Genomic DNA, 15359 nt, shown 5'->3' with positions numbered 1-15359 from the left:
TAAGAGTAACCTTTAACCCTAACCCTATTCCCTAACCCTAAGCCCTCACCCTAACACTAAACTTCATCCTTAACCCTAACCATATCCTAACCCTAAATCTAATTCTCAGCCTTCTTGCTTTCTTAGAGTTTAGAAAGCATGCAATCCTCCCATGCCATGCGTGAAAGGAGGCTCTACCACTGTGTCCTGCATGAAACCCACGGGCCCATACCCAGAGTATGATAGAGTGGGTTCCCGGGTACAATCCCAGCCCCCTAGCTCCCCCCGCCCGCCTAATGCAGACAGGGCCCGTGCGCTAAGCATAAACAATACCTTTAACAGATAACCCTAACCCTGAACATAACACCCAACCCTGTTCCTATTTCTCCCCTTAACACGTAAACCTCACCGTGCACCTAACTTTAACCTCTTATCCTAACGTTAATGCATAACCCATTTCCTGAGAACAACCCCATCCCATAATTCTAACCCTATCTCCTAGTCATCACTGTGACACCTAATCCCTAACCCTAATTGTGAACCGCTAACCCTAACCGTAACCCTACCTACAACCCTAACACTGACAGTAACCCTTACTTCTAACCCCAACGCTATGCCTAACAAAAACCCTAACCCTTGACCCTAACCCTTCACCCTAACCCCTAAGCCTTACCCTAACCCTTAACCCTAATCCTAATCCTAACCATTAAACCTAACCCTAGCTCTTAAAGCTAACCCTAAACCTTACCCTCACGACTAGACCTAACCCTGACACTAAACTAACACCTAACCCTAACCAGAACCCCTAAAGCTAACCCTGAACCCTATCCCTAACCCTAGCAGTAAAGTTTAACCCTAAACCTAAGCCCAACCCGTAACCCTAATCCTATCCTTTTACCCTAAAACTAACCCCTAAACCTAACCCCTATACCTCACCCTAACTCTAACCCCAATCCTAATTCTAACCATACCCCTTCATGAAACACTAACTCCTAACCGCTAACCCTAACACTAACCAAAAACCCTAATCACTAATCCCTAACTCTAACGCTTAACCTTTACCCTAACCGTTAACCCTCACCCTAAATCTTAACCCTGACCCTAACTTTAACCTTTAACTCTAAGCCTAACCCTTAACCCTACAGTAAGGAAGACCCTTAATGCTAATGGGATCCCTTATCCCTAACCCTAACACTACAGATGAAAATAACCCTATCCTTGGATCCTTAAACCTAACCCCTAACACTTACTTTAACCCCAAACCCTAACCCTAATCCTAAGCATTAAACCTAACCCTATCTCTTAACCGTAACGCTAGCCCTTACCCTAACGCCTAGATCTAACCCTAAATCTAACCTACCGCCTAATCCTAACCTTAAGCCCTAATGCTAACACTAACCCTGAACCCTAAACCTACCCGTAACCCTTAACACTAACCCTATCCGTGAACCTAAACCCTGACCCTAACCATTACCTGCACCCAAGCATTTAACCCTGACCCTAACCCTAATCCTTAATGCTAACCTTTTTTTTTTTATTGTCTAATATGTTTCTCGTTTTATTTATTCTACCCAGTATTACATTTGTATTTGAATAGATCTTAATAATTCTTTACATTCAGACATCTATATCTTGACAAATATCACAAATACATAGGTTTCATCATGTGAATCACATATTTTATTACACCCTTCAGATTCTGGCTGCTTAGAAGAAAAATGAGCCCACATCTGGAAGTCAGGAGAGGAGAGTTCCATTTCCTGCCTTGGGCCCTGCTAACTGCACCTCTATAAGCCACATCATGTCTCTGGCCTTGGGTTCTTATTGGCCTCTTTGGGTAATTGTCACTGTTCTACATATGCACGAGAAATTACGGGAATGAATTAGGTGATGTGAATGCAGAAAAGATGCACTGGTAGCAATTTTTCAGCATATGTGCTAAAGGCAGAATCACATTGTTTACATCCTGATTACTAATTAGCAGTACTTCGAGAAAATTATTTAATTTTTTGTTTCTATTACCTCTAAAATAGGGATAATAACTATACTTACCTGTTTTTTGTGAGTGTTAAATGAGCTAATATATATTAAGCTCTTATAAACTTCACTTGGCACATGATAAGTAATCAAATATGTGTATTTGAACACTGAAACTTTCATTTTCTCGTGAAGTCTATTTGAATATTTCCATTTTGTATTGTTGTCTGACTATCTTTTGATATCATCTATAAAGCTGCTGAAGATCGAAATGTCTAAAACGTATACATTAAAAATTTCAAGATGATCCATATTTGGAGATAAGCATGAATAAACATAGTTTAGAATGATATCTGACAGAGTAAAAATTGATGGGAAAATAGGAATCTATTTACTTGTTCTTATTTTCTTTTCATTTCTGTGTTTCACATCAGTGTGTACCACATTTTTGTAAAGCCCCCTCAATCTTTGCCCCCATATTCTCTACCTCCAATTACTCTTACTTTTTTCCTCTGTCTGGTACATGGTGAGCCCCCAATAAGCTGTAGCCATTATCACTATTAGTTAAAAGAAAAGAAAAGAAATAACCAAATAAAGTAATCTAGAACTGGGGACAGGAAAAGCACGCTCTGAATGTTTCATTAAATAGAAAATCTTACTCATTTGGAAAGCGGTGATTTTTCCTACTTTTTCAGTCTCCTCTCCCCATTCCTTCTTCTTATTAAAGATTTGGAGGGGTTGCAAACAGTCCAACTATAGATTAGGGTTTTTTTGCATGCATGCACACATTTGTTTACTCACCCAAAAAACTTTATTTAGCACCTACTAAGTATTAAGTACTGAGTATAATATTCTAACGTTACAGTAACTACCCAGGGCTGGCCGTTGGTAATTTCTGTTATACTTTTTTTATTTTCTACATTTATTTGCAACAAGTAGGTCATGACTATCATAGCAGTAACTTCTCTTTATGGTCTTCAGCCTCATAAACCACTTTTGACAATGACACAGGTTGCAGGTAATTTACTTATATATCTCCTAGTGAAATGTTCTCATTGCCTCTTCAATGCACTTTGGTGTGCACATTTACATACAATTAGAGTAATACACAATAGAGGGTTTTAATTTAAAACAAAAAAAATCATAGTAATTTGCAAAATAATACCAATATCATTATGACTTACATTCTCCAGAGAGTATCTATGGAAATTTTAAAATTCATTCTACAATAATTATAAGAGACATGAATTTTGCTTACTAAAAGTGAGTACTCAGATGGCCCCAGGGATCATTCCTAGATTATATATAGTGAAAATTTTTAATCTGTGTATTTTTATTTTTTTTTTATTTTTTTTTATTTTTTTATTATATATATATATTTTTTCAATTTAGTTTTACAGAGTCAAAGAGTCTAACAGTATATCTTGTTAGATACAGTATGTCCTCATAATGTATACATTATTTCTTATACAATGATATGAAATAATATGGGAAATATTCATGATAAATTATTAAGTGAACAGTGCAAGTTAAAAACAATAGTTTCATATTTTTTTCCCCACCCCCCCTTTCCCGAGTCAGCACCTTCAAGTGTTACCACTCCCCAAACGGTGTGCAATGCACTCATTGTGTAGGCATACCCCCATCCCCTCCCCCACCCCCACCTCAGTCTGATGTCCAATTGGTGTCATTCCCAGATTTGTATTTAGGTGATGATCAGGGAAATCAATTTTCTGGTGAGTACATGTGATGCTTGTTTTTCCATTCTTGGGATACTTCACTTAATATAATGGGTTCCAACTCTCTCCAGGAGAACCATAGAGATGTCGTATCTTCATCATTCCTTATAGCTGAGTAATATTCCATGGTATACATATACCACAGCTTACTAATCCAATCATGTATTGATGGGCATTTGGGTTGTTTCCACATCTTTGCTATTGTGAATTGTGCTGCTATAAACATTTGGGTACACGTGCCTTTGTTATAGAATGACCTTTTTTCCTTTGGGTATATGCCCAGTAATGGGATTGCTGGGTCAAATGGCAGGTCTACTTGAATCTGTTTAAGATACCTCCATAATGCTTTCCACAGGGGTTGCACTAGTTTGCAGTCCCACCAGCAGTGTATTAGTGTTCCTGTCTCTCCACACCCACGCCAACATGTGTTGTTTTGGGTTTTTTTGATAAAGGCCATTCTCACTGGGGTTAAGTGATATCTCATTGTGGTTTTGATTTGCATTTCCCTGATGCTTAGAGATGTTGAACACTTTTTCATATGTTTGTTAGCCATTTTTATATCTTCTTTTGAAAAATTTCTATTCATGTCCTTTGCCCACTTTTTGATAGGGTTGCTTGATTTTTTCTTGCTGATTTTCCTGAGTTCTAAATAGATTCTTGTTATCAGTCCTTTATCTGATGTGTAGTATGCAAAAATTTTTTCCCATTCTGTAGGTGATCTGTTTATTCTCTGGACTGTTTCTTTGGCTGTGCAGAAGCTTTTTAGTTTAATCATGTCCCATTCATTTATTTTTGTTGCTGCTGTGATTGCCTTGGGGGTCTTCTTCATAAATTCTCTGCCTAGGCCAATGTCTGTAAGAGTCTTTCCTACATTTTCTTCTAGAATTCTGATTGTATCACGCCTAAGGTTTAAGTCTGTTATCCACCGTGATTTGATTTTTGTGAGAGGTGAAAGCTGTGGGTCCTGTTTCATTCTTCTGCAAGTGGCTAACCAATTCTCCCAGCACCATTTGTTGAATAGGGATTCTTGTCCCCGGAGTATATTCTTTCCCGCTTTGTCAAAAATTAGGTGACTATATGACGATGGTTCTATATTTGGATTTTCTGTTGTGTTCCACTGGTCTGTGTCCCTGCACTTGTGCCAATACCAGGCTGTTTTAAGAACCACGGCCTTGTAGTATAGTTTGAGGTCTGGCAAATTAATACCTCCCATTTTGTTTTTATTGCTTAAAATTGCTTTTGCTATACGGGGTCTTCTTTGATTCCATACAAATTGTATAATTATTTTCTCTATGTCTGTAAAGAATGATGTTGGTAATTTAATAGGGATTGCATTGAATCTGTAGATCACTTTGGGTAGTATAGACATTTTAACAATGTTGATTCTTCCGATCCACGAGCATGGTATATTTTTCCATCTATTTGCAAGTTCTGCTATTTCTTTTCTCAGTGTTTCATAGTTTTCCTTATAGAGGTCCTTTACCTCTTTAGTTAGATATATACCTAGATATTTTATTTTCTTTGTTGCTATTTTGAAGGGTATTGAGTCTTTAATTTGGTTTTCCGATTGACTGTTATTGGCATATATAAATGCCTCTGATTTGTGTATATTAATTTTGTAGCCTGAGACTTTGCTGTATTCGTTAATCAATTCCAGGAGTCTCTTGGTTGAATCCTGGGGGTTTTCCAGATATAACATCATATCATCAGCAAAAAGTGAGAGTTTGATCTCTTCCTTCCCTATTTGGACTCCCTTGATTCTGCTCTCTTGCCTGATAGCTCTCGCAAGGACTTCCAATACTATGTTGAAAAGTAATGGAGACAATGGGCAGCCCTGTCTGGTTCCAGTTCTAAGTGGGAGTGCTTTCAGTTTTTCCCCATTCAGTATGATGTTGGCTGTGGGTTTGTCATATATGGCTTGTATCATTTTTAGGTAGGTTCCATCAATGCCTATTTTGTTAAGCGTTTTTATCATAAAAGGGTGTTGAATTTTGTCAAATGCTTTTTCTGCATCTAATGAGAGTATCATATGATTTTTGTTTTTGCTTCTATTTATGTGGTGAATTACATTGATAGATTTACGTATGTTGAACCACCCCTGCATCTCGGGGATGAAGCCCACTTGGTCGTGGTGGATTACTTTTTTGATAAGTACTTGGATTCGATTTGCTAGTATTTTATTGAAAATTTTTGCATCTATATTCATGAGGGAAATTGGTCTGTAGTTCTCTATTTTTGTTGAGTCCTTTCCAGGCTTTGGTATTAATGTTATATTGGCTTGGTAGAACGTGTTGGGGAGAACTCCATCCTTCTCAATATTGGAGAATAGTTTATGTAGGATGGGCACCAGTTCTTCTTTGTATGTATGGTAAAATTCAGGTGTGAACCCATCTGGACCAGGGCTTTTCTTTTTGGGAAGGTTTTTTATTGCTGTTTCGATTTCAGTTCTTGATATTGGTCTGTTCAGGTACTCTATTTCTTCCTGGTTGAGCCTGGGAAGACTATGTGTCTCTAAAAATTTGTCCATTTCCTCCACGTTCTCCAGTTTGTGTGCATAAAGATTTTTGTAGAATTCATAGATGATATCTTGTATCTCTGTAGCATCGGTTGTGATTTCTCCTTTCATGTTCCTAATGGAGGTTATTAGAGATTTTACTTTTGTGCTCTTGGTTAGTCTAGCCAGAGGTGTGTCTATTTTGTTTATCTTTTCAAAGAACCAACTTTTTGTTTTATTAATTTCCCTTATAGTTTCTTTGTTGTCCTTTTCATTTAGTTCTGATTTGATCTTAGTAATTTCTCGCCTTCTGCTGGGTTTGGGATCATTCTGTTCTTCTTTCTCCAGCTCTTTGAGTCTATTCGTTAGGTTGTCTATTTGCATGTTTTCTGTCTTTTTGATATAGGCATTTATGGATATGAATTTTCCTCTCAGGACTGCTTTATCTGCATCCCATAGATTTTGATAAGTTGTATCTCCATTGTCATTTAATTCAAAGAAATTTTTGATTTCCATCTTGATTTCTTCTTTTATAGAATAATTATTCAGGAGAAGGTTATTTAGCTTCCATGACTTTGAGTAAGAGTGAGGGTTTCTGTTTGTGATCATTGTTACTTTTATTCCGCTGTGATCTGAGAAGATGCATGGTATAATTTCTATTTTTTTGAATTTTTGAAGACATGATTTATGTCCTAGGACATGGTCAATCTTAGAGAATGTCCTGTGAGCTGATGAGAAGAATGTATATTCTGTGGACTTTGGGTAGAATGTCCTATAGATGTCAGCCATGCCCATTTGTTCTAGCATTCTATTTAGGTCCATTATGTCTTTGTTAATTTTCTGTTTAGAGGATCTGTCCTGTACTGTCAGTGGGGTGTTAAAGTCTCCAGCTATTACAGTATTATTATCTATCATCTGGTTCAGATCTAGTAGGGTTTGCTTTATGAATCTAGGTGCACCTAGGTTGGGTGCATATATATTGAGTATAGTCATGGCTTCTTGTTGAATTGTGCCCTTGACCAGTATGTAGTAGCCATTTTTGTCTTTTATTATTTTTGTTGGTTTGAAAGCTAAGTTATTGGAAATTAAGATTGCCACACCAGCTTTCTTTTCGTTACTGTTTGCTTGAAATACCGATTTCCATCCTTTTACTTTCAGTCTAAATGCATCTTTGCTCGTTAGGTGGGTTTCTTGGAGACAGCAGATACTTGGCTTGTGCTTTTTTATCCATTGGGACAGTCTATGTCTCTTGAGCGGGGAATTCAAGCCATTCACATTTATTGAGAAAACTGATAAGTGAGACGGTTTTTTGTTCAGCTTGTTGGGTAGAACTTCATTGCAATGTTTTCTCTCCTGAGCCATTGTGGTATCTGGAATTTGATCTTTAGCTCTTGAGTAGTTTTACATTCGTGGATCTTTCTTGTGCTGGTCCGTGTGTAACTCTCTTTTGAGTACTTCTTGCAGGGCTGGTCTTGTCTTGGTGAATTCCCTCAACCTTTGTTTATCTGAGAATGTCTTGATTTCTCCTTCGTATAGAAAACTTAGCTTAGCTGGGTACAAGATTCTAGGCTGGGCATTATTCTGTTTCAGAAGCGTGAAAATGGGGCCCCAAGCTCTTCTTGCTTGTAAGGTTTCAGCTGAGAAATCTGGCGTAATTCTGATGGGTTTTCCTTTGTAAGTTACCTGTTTCTTTCTCCTTACAGCTCGGAGAAGGGACTCTTTAGTGGATATTTTGGTCAGCCTGATGACTACGTGGCGTGGTGTTTTCCTATTTGCTATGAATCTCCCAGGGGTCCTTTGAGCTTCTTGAATCTGTATGTCTAGAGTATTGGCAAGGCCTGGAAAATTTTCCTCGATTATGTCTTCAAATAGCTTGTCCAACCCTTGCTTATTGTCTTCTTCACCCTCAGGGATGCCAATAACTCTCAAGTTAGGTTTCTTCACATAATCCCACATTTCTTGAAGACTCAGATCATTTCTCTTACTTTTTTGATCTATCTCTGTGACTGACTTATTTAGTTGAAAGGAGTTATCTTCAATTTCTGAAATTCTTTCCTCTGTTTGATCTACCCTGCTTTTGAGACTTTCCACAGTGTTTTGTAGCTCTCTGAGTGAATTCTTCATTTCTAGGAGTTCAGTTTGGTTTTTCTTCAATATTTCAATTTCTTTAGTGAATTTTTCCTCCAAATCCTGAATTTTTTTTGCATTTTCCTTGTGTTGTCTGTCCATTGATTCTTGTATATTATTTAGCTTGTTTATGATCCATAATTGGAATTCTTCCTGTGACATGTTGGTGTTTTGAGTCTGGTTTGTGTCAAATGGTTGAGAGCCGGTATTTCTCTTTGAGGGTGAGCTTTCTGTTTGATTCTTTGTGCTTCCTGTGTTTTTTCGCTGGGCCCTTCCCATCTAGATTGATCGTTGGATCTTTACTTATAGATTTAGTCTGGTTAACAGCACTCTCTGTGCTCTATTCTTAGGCTGTGGAGTAGTCTAGGTATATTGCTTCCTTTGGCAAGAGGGGAAGACTGTTGTGAATTGATTAGAAATTTTTCTATTTCAGTTGGGGGACTGCTTCTGATGGGTCCAATCCTAGAGGATTGGAGTGATCCAAGACTGCTTTGGTGAGTTAGGACACTGTGTTGTAGTCTTTCAGAGGGCAGGCAGGGTCCACAATAGTAGTGGGCCAAAATTCTCTTTGTTTGTTTGTTTCCCTTTGGTTCTTCCTCTATAGGGGTGGTTTCTGTCTCTATCTGCAGGAAAAATACTAGTTGTGGGGAGTGGATGGTGCCCTCGCTCGCTCAGCGCCCCATTTGCTGCAACTCCCACAGGCAAAAGTCTGCCTTGGCCCAATGTCCCCAGGGACCAGGCTCCACACTCTCGCTTCTGGAGAAGTAGTCAATGTTTAGACGTGGGTGGGGACCCTATATAAGGTCTGTGGACTTGGGGAGGGGGCCGTCCAGGGAGCCTCTTGGCACCCTATTGCTCCGCAGTGACTTGGCTGTGGGCCCCAAGATGGCTATTGCGCGCCCGTAGATCACCGGCGTTGGGAGTGACTACTCAGGTTCCGGTATGTACCAGAGCCAGGGGCCTGGCCCGTTCCCAAGCTCAGCGTGGGTTCCCAGTTAGAAGGCAAAAAGAGAGAAGAAATAAGGAAAAAGAAAAAAGAAAAGAAAAGAAAAGAAAAGAAAAAGAAGTGAAAAGAAAGAACAGAAGGAGAAGAAAAGGAAAGAGAGAAGAAAAGGAGAAGAGAAGAGGAAAAAAAGAAAAAAAAATAAAAAAAAAAATAAAAAAATAAAAAATAAAAAAATAAAAAAAAATAAAAATAAAAAAAAAACAAAGACAAAAACAAAAACTAAACTAACAAATAACACAAAGAGACCTAACCCAGAAACAGCGAAAACACAAACACAAAAGAACAAAAACAGAGCTACACAACACCACAACGCATCACTAAACGAAGGGATACACAATTCTGAAGTATACAGTTCAGCGGCTCAATGATCGTGTTTTTGCGCCTTAGCGCAGCTCCGCCCCTTCACGCCCACTCCATTGGTTCCGGAGCGGCAACTCAGTGTTTATTTTACGTCTTAGCGCAGCTCCGCCCCTTCACGCCGGCTCCGTTGGTTCCGGAGCGGCAACTCAGTGTTTATTTTAAGTCTTAGCGCAGCTCCGCCCCTTCACGCCGGCTCCGTTGGTTCCGGAGCGGCAACTCAGTGTTTATTTTAAGTCTTAGCGCAGCTCCGCCCCTTCACGCCGAGTGCTGCCGGCGGAGATGGCGCGGGCCCAGAGACCAGCAGGGGGCGCCGGGGAGAGAGAGCTGCTGGGCACCTTATGGCTCCCGAGCGGTTCCGACTTTGCTTTCAAGATGGTGCCCGCAGCGCTCCGGGGTCGGAGGGGGACCGGCTCCCCGGCAGGCAGAGACCAGGGACCGCCGCTGCCGGGGGGTTTGGCGGGCAAAGCCGCCGGGGGCCACCGGCTGAAGAACCACCGACAAAAGTAGCGCAGAGGTACAGCGCAATTCGCTGATCGGGGATTGATCGTGCCCCTCCCCCCTGGCACAGGTCCGTCCCTTCTCGTTAAGGACTGTCTCAGCCGAGACTTCCCAGGTTCCAAGCTATTCTCCCGAAAAAGCCTCCTGTCTGCAATGCCCTACGTCTCACTCGGAGATTCTGCTCTGGCTTGCGAGGGGGTCTCCAAGCAATTGGGGGTGGAGGTCAGTGAGGAGCGCAAGCCGCTTTTCCTAAAGACTGCCCCTGCCCAACCTGGGAGCGGGCGCAGCCGCCTGCGCTCCGCTGGCTACTGTCTGTTCCGCGCCTTCCGCAGAGTTCCGTGATCTTAATTTCTGTTCACCTCAGACCTCACTTGCTCTGTTTGTCCCACGCTGATTCTCCGTGGATTCACACCGCTGTTCCTGAGTGGGAGCGGTCCTCTAGCGTTGGGGCAGGTCCGGATCCACGGTTCGTCGCCGGGGCGCAGATTCAAGCAGTCACCGCCACTCCGCCATCTTCCCTCCTCCAATGCTAACCTTAACACTAAACCCTAACCCTAAGCCCAACACTTAACCCTAATCCTATCCCTTTACCCTAACCCTAACCCTAATGCTAACCCCTAAAAGTAACCCTAACCATGACCAGTAACCCTAACCCTAACCTCTAACACAAACCATAGCACCTAACTCTAACCCCAAAGCTAACCCTAACCCTAACCCTTAACCCTAAATCTTAACCTTAACCCTAAGCGTTAACTCTCACGCTAACCTTTAATCCTAACCCTAATCCTAATCTTCAACCCTAAACCTAACACTTAACCCTAACCCTGTACCAAACCTAACCCCTCATCTTAACCCTAACCGTAAACCTCAACCCTAAACCAAAGTGTAACCGTTAAACCTAAGAGTAACCTTTAACCCTAACCCTAATCTCTAATCCTAAACCCTCACCCTAACACTAAACTTCATCCTTAAACCCTAACCAGAATCCTAACCCTAAATCTAATTCTCAGACTTCTTGCTTTCTTAGAGTTTAGAAAGCCTGCAATCCTCCCATGCCATGCGTGAAAGGAGGCTCTACCACTGTGTCCTGCATGAAACCCACGGGCCCATACCCAGAGTATGATAGAGTGGGTTCCCGGGTACAATCCCAGCCCCCTAAACTCCCCCCGCCCGCCTAATGCAGACAGGGCCCGTGCGCTAAGCATAAACAATACCTTTAACAGATAACCCTAACCCTGAACATAACACCCAACCCTGTTCCTATTTCTCCCCTTAACACGTAAACCTCACCGTGCGCCTAACTTTAACCTCTTATCCTAACGTTAATGCATAACCCATTTCCTGAGAACAACCCCTATCCCATAATTCTAACCCTATCTCCTAGTCATCACTGTGACACCTAATCCCTAACCCTAATTCTAAACTGCTAACCCTAACCGTAACCCTACCTACAACCCTAACACTGACAGTAACCCTTACTTCTAACCCCAACACTATGCCTAACAAAAACCCTAACCCTTGACCCTAACCCTTCACCCTAACCCCTAAGCCTTACCCTAACCCTTAACCCTAATCCTAATCCTAACCATTAAACCTAACCCTAGCTCTTAAAGCTAACCCTAAACCTTACCCTCACGACTAGACCTAACCCTGACACTAACCTAACACCTAACCCTAACCAGAACCCCTAAAGCTAACCCTGAACCCTATCCCTAACCCTAGCAGTAAACTTTAACCCTAAACCTAAGCCCAACCCGTAACCCTAATCCTATCCTTTTACCCTAAAACTAACCCCTAAACCTAACCCCTATACCTCACCCTAACTCTAACCCCAATCCTAATTCTAACCATACCCCTTCATAAAACACTAACTCCTAACCGCTAACCCTAACACTAACCAAAAACCCTAATCACTAATCCCTAACCCTAATGCTTAACTTTTACCCTAACCGTTAACCCTCACCCTAAATCTTAACACTGACCCTAACCTTAACCTTTAACTCTAAGCCTAACCCTTAACCCTACAGTAAGGAAGACACTTAATGCTAATGGGATCCCTTATCCCTAACGCTAACACTACAGCTAAAAATAACCCTAACCTTGGATCCTTAAACCTAACCCCTAACACTTACTTTAACCCAAAACCCTAACCCTAATCCTAAGCATTAAACCTAACCCTATCTCATAACCCTAACGCTAGCCCTTACCCTAACGCTTAGATCTAACCATAAATCTAACCTACCGCCTAATCCTAACCTTAAGCCCTAATGCTAACACTAACCCTGAACCATAACCTACCCGTAACCCTTAACACTAACCCTATCCGTGAACCTAAACCCTGACCCTAACCATTACCCGCACCCCAGCATTTAACCCTGACACTAACCCTAATCCTTAATGCTAACCTTAACACTAAACCCTAACCTTAAGCCCAACACTTAACCCTAATCCTATCCCTTAACCCTAACCCTAACCCTAATGCTAACACCTAAACGTAACCCTAACCATGACCAGTAAACCTAACACTAACCTCTAACACAAACCATAGCACATAACTCTAACCCTAAAACTAACCCTAACCCTAACCCTAAACCCTAACTCTTAACCTTAACCCTAAGCGTTAACTCTCACGCTAACCTTTAATCCTAACCCTAATCCTAATCTTCAACCCTAAACCTAACACTTAACCCTAACCCTGTACCAAACCCTAACCCCTCATCTTAACCCTAACCTTAAACCTCAACCCTAAACCAAAGTGTAACCGTTAAAACTAAGAGTAACCTCTAACCCTAACCGTAATCCCTAACAGTGAGCCCTCACCCTAACACTAAACTTCATCCTTAACCCTAACCAGAATCCTAACCCTAAATCTAATTCTCAGACTTCTTGCTTTCTTAGAGTTTAGAAAGCCTGCAATCCTCCCATGCCATGCGTGAAAGGAGGCTCTACCACTGTGTCCTGCACGAAACCCACGGGCCCATTCCCAGAGTATGATATAGTGGGTTCCCGGGTACAATCCCAGCCCCCTAAACTCCCCCCGCCCCCCTAATGCAGACAGGGCCCGTGCGCTAAGCATAAACAATACCTTTAACAGATAACCGTAACCCTGAACATAACACCCAACCCTGTTCCTATTTCTCCCCTTAACACATAAACCTCACCGTGCGCCTAACTTTAACTTCTTATCCTAACGTTAATGCATAACCCATTTCCTGAGAACAACCCCTATCCCATAATTCTAACCCTATCTCCTAGTCATCACTGTGACACCTAATCCCTAACCCTAATTCTAAACCGCTAACCCTAATCGTAACCCTACCTACAACCCTAACACTGACAGTAACCCTTACTTCTAACCCCAACGCTATGCCTAACAAAAACCCTAACCCTTGACACTAACCCTTCACCCTAACCCCTAAGCCTTACCCTAACACTTAACCCTAATCCTAATCCTAACCATTAAACCTAACCCTAGCTCTTAAAGCTAACCCTAAACCTTACCCTCACGACTAGACCTAAACCTGACACTAACCTAACAACTAACCCTAACCAGAACCCCTAAAGCTAACCCTGAACCCTATCCCTAACCCCAGCAGTAAACTTTAACCCGAAACCTAAGCCCAACCCGTAACCCTAATCCTATCCTTTTACCCTAAAACTAACCCCTAAACCTTACACCTATACCTCACCCTAACTCTAACCCCAATCCTAATTCTAACCATACCCCTTCATAAAACACTAACTCCTAACCGCTAACCCTAACACTAACCAAAAACCCTAATCACTAATCCCTAACCCTAACGCTTAACATTTACCCTGACCGTTAACCCTCACCCTAAATCTTAACACTGACCCTAACCTTAACCTTTAACTCTAAGCCTAACCCTTAACCCTACAGTAAGGAAGACCCTTAATGCTAATGGGATCCCTTATTCCTAACCCTAACACTACAGCTAAAAATAACCCTAACCTTGGATCCTTAAACCTAACCCCTAACACTTACTTTAACCCAAAACCCTAACCCTAATCCTAAGCATTAAACCTAACCCTATCTCTTAACCCTAACGCTAGCCCTTACCCTAACGCCTAGATCTAACCCTAAATCTAACCTACCGCCTAATCCTAACCTTAAGCCCTAATGCTAACACTAACCCTGAACCCTAAACCTACCCGTAACCCTTAACACTAACCCTATCCGTGAACCTTAACCCTGACCCTAACCATTACCCGCACCCAAGCATTTAACCCTGACCCTAACCCTAATCCTTAATGCTAACCTTAACACTAAACCCTAACCCTAAGCCCAACGCTTAACCCTAATCCTATCCCTTAACCCTACCCCTAACCCTAACCCTAATGCTAACCCCTAAACTTAACCCTAACCATGACCAGTAAACCTAACGCTAACCTCTAACACACACCATGGCACATAACTCTAAACCTAAAACTAACCCTACCCTAACCCCAAACCCTAACTCTTAACCTTAACCCTAAGCGTTAACTCTCACGCTAACCTTTAATCCTAACAATAATCCTAATCTTCAACCCTAAACCTAACACTTAACCCTAACCCAGTACGAAACCCTAACCCCTCATCTTAACCCTAACCGTAAACCTCAAACATAAACCAAAGTGTAACCGTTAAACCTATTAGTAACCTTTAACCCTAACCCTAATCCCTAACCCTAAGCCCTCACCCTAACACTAAACTTCATCCTTAACCCTAACCAGAATCCTAACCCTAAATCTAATTCTCAGCCTTCTTGCTTTCTTAGAGTTTAGAAAGCCTGCAATCCTCCCATGCCATGCGTGAAAGGAGGCTCTACCACTGTGTCCTGCATGAAACCCACAGGCCCATACCCAGAGTATGATAGAGTGACTTCCCGGGTACAATCCCAGCCCCCTAAACTCCCCCCGCCCGCCTAATACAGACAGGGCCCGTGCGCTAAGCATAAACAATACCTTTAACAGATAACCGTAACCCTGAACATAACACCCAACCCTGTTCCTATTTCTCCCCTTAACACGTAAACCTCACTGTGCGCCTAACTTTAACCTCTTATCCTAACGTTAATGTATAACCCATTTCCTGAGAACAAATCCATCCCATAATTCTAACCCTATCTCCTAGTCATCACTGTGACACCTAATCCCTAACCCTAATTCTGAACCGCTAACC

The sequence above is a fragment of the Eulemur rufifrons genome, unplaced genomic scaffold (genome assembly GCF_041146395.1).
Source record: "Eulemur rufifrons isolate Redbay unplaced genomic scaffold, OSU_ERuf_1 scaffold_43, whole genome shotgun sequence".
Lineage (NCBI taxonomy): Eukaryota > Metazoa > Chordata > Mammalia > Primates > Lemuridae > Eulemur > Eulemur rufifrons.
This window is presented reverse-complemented; position numbering follows the sequence as displayed.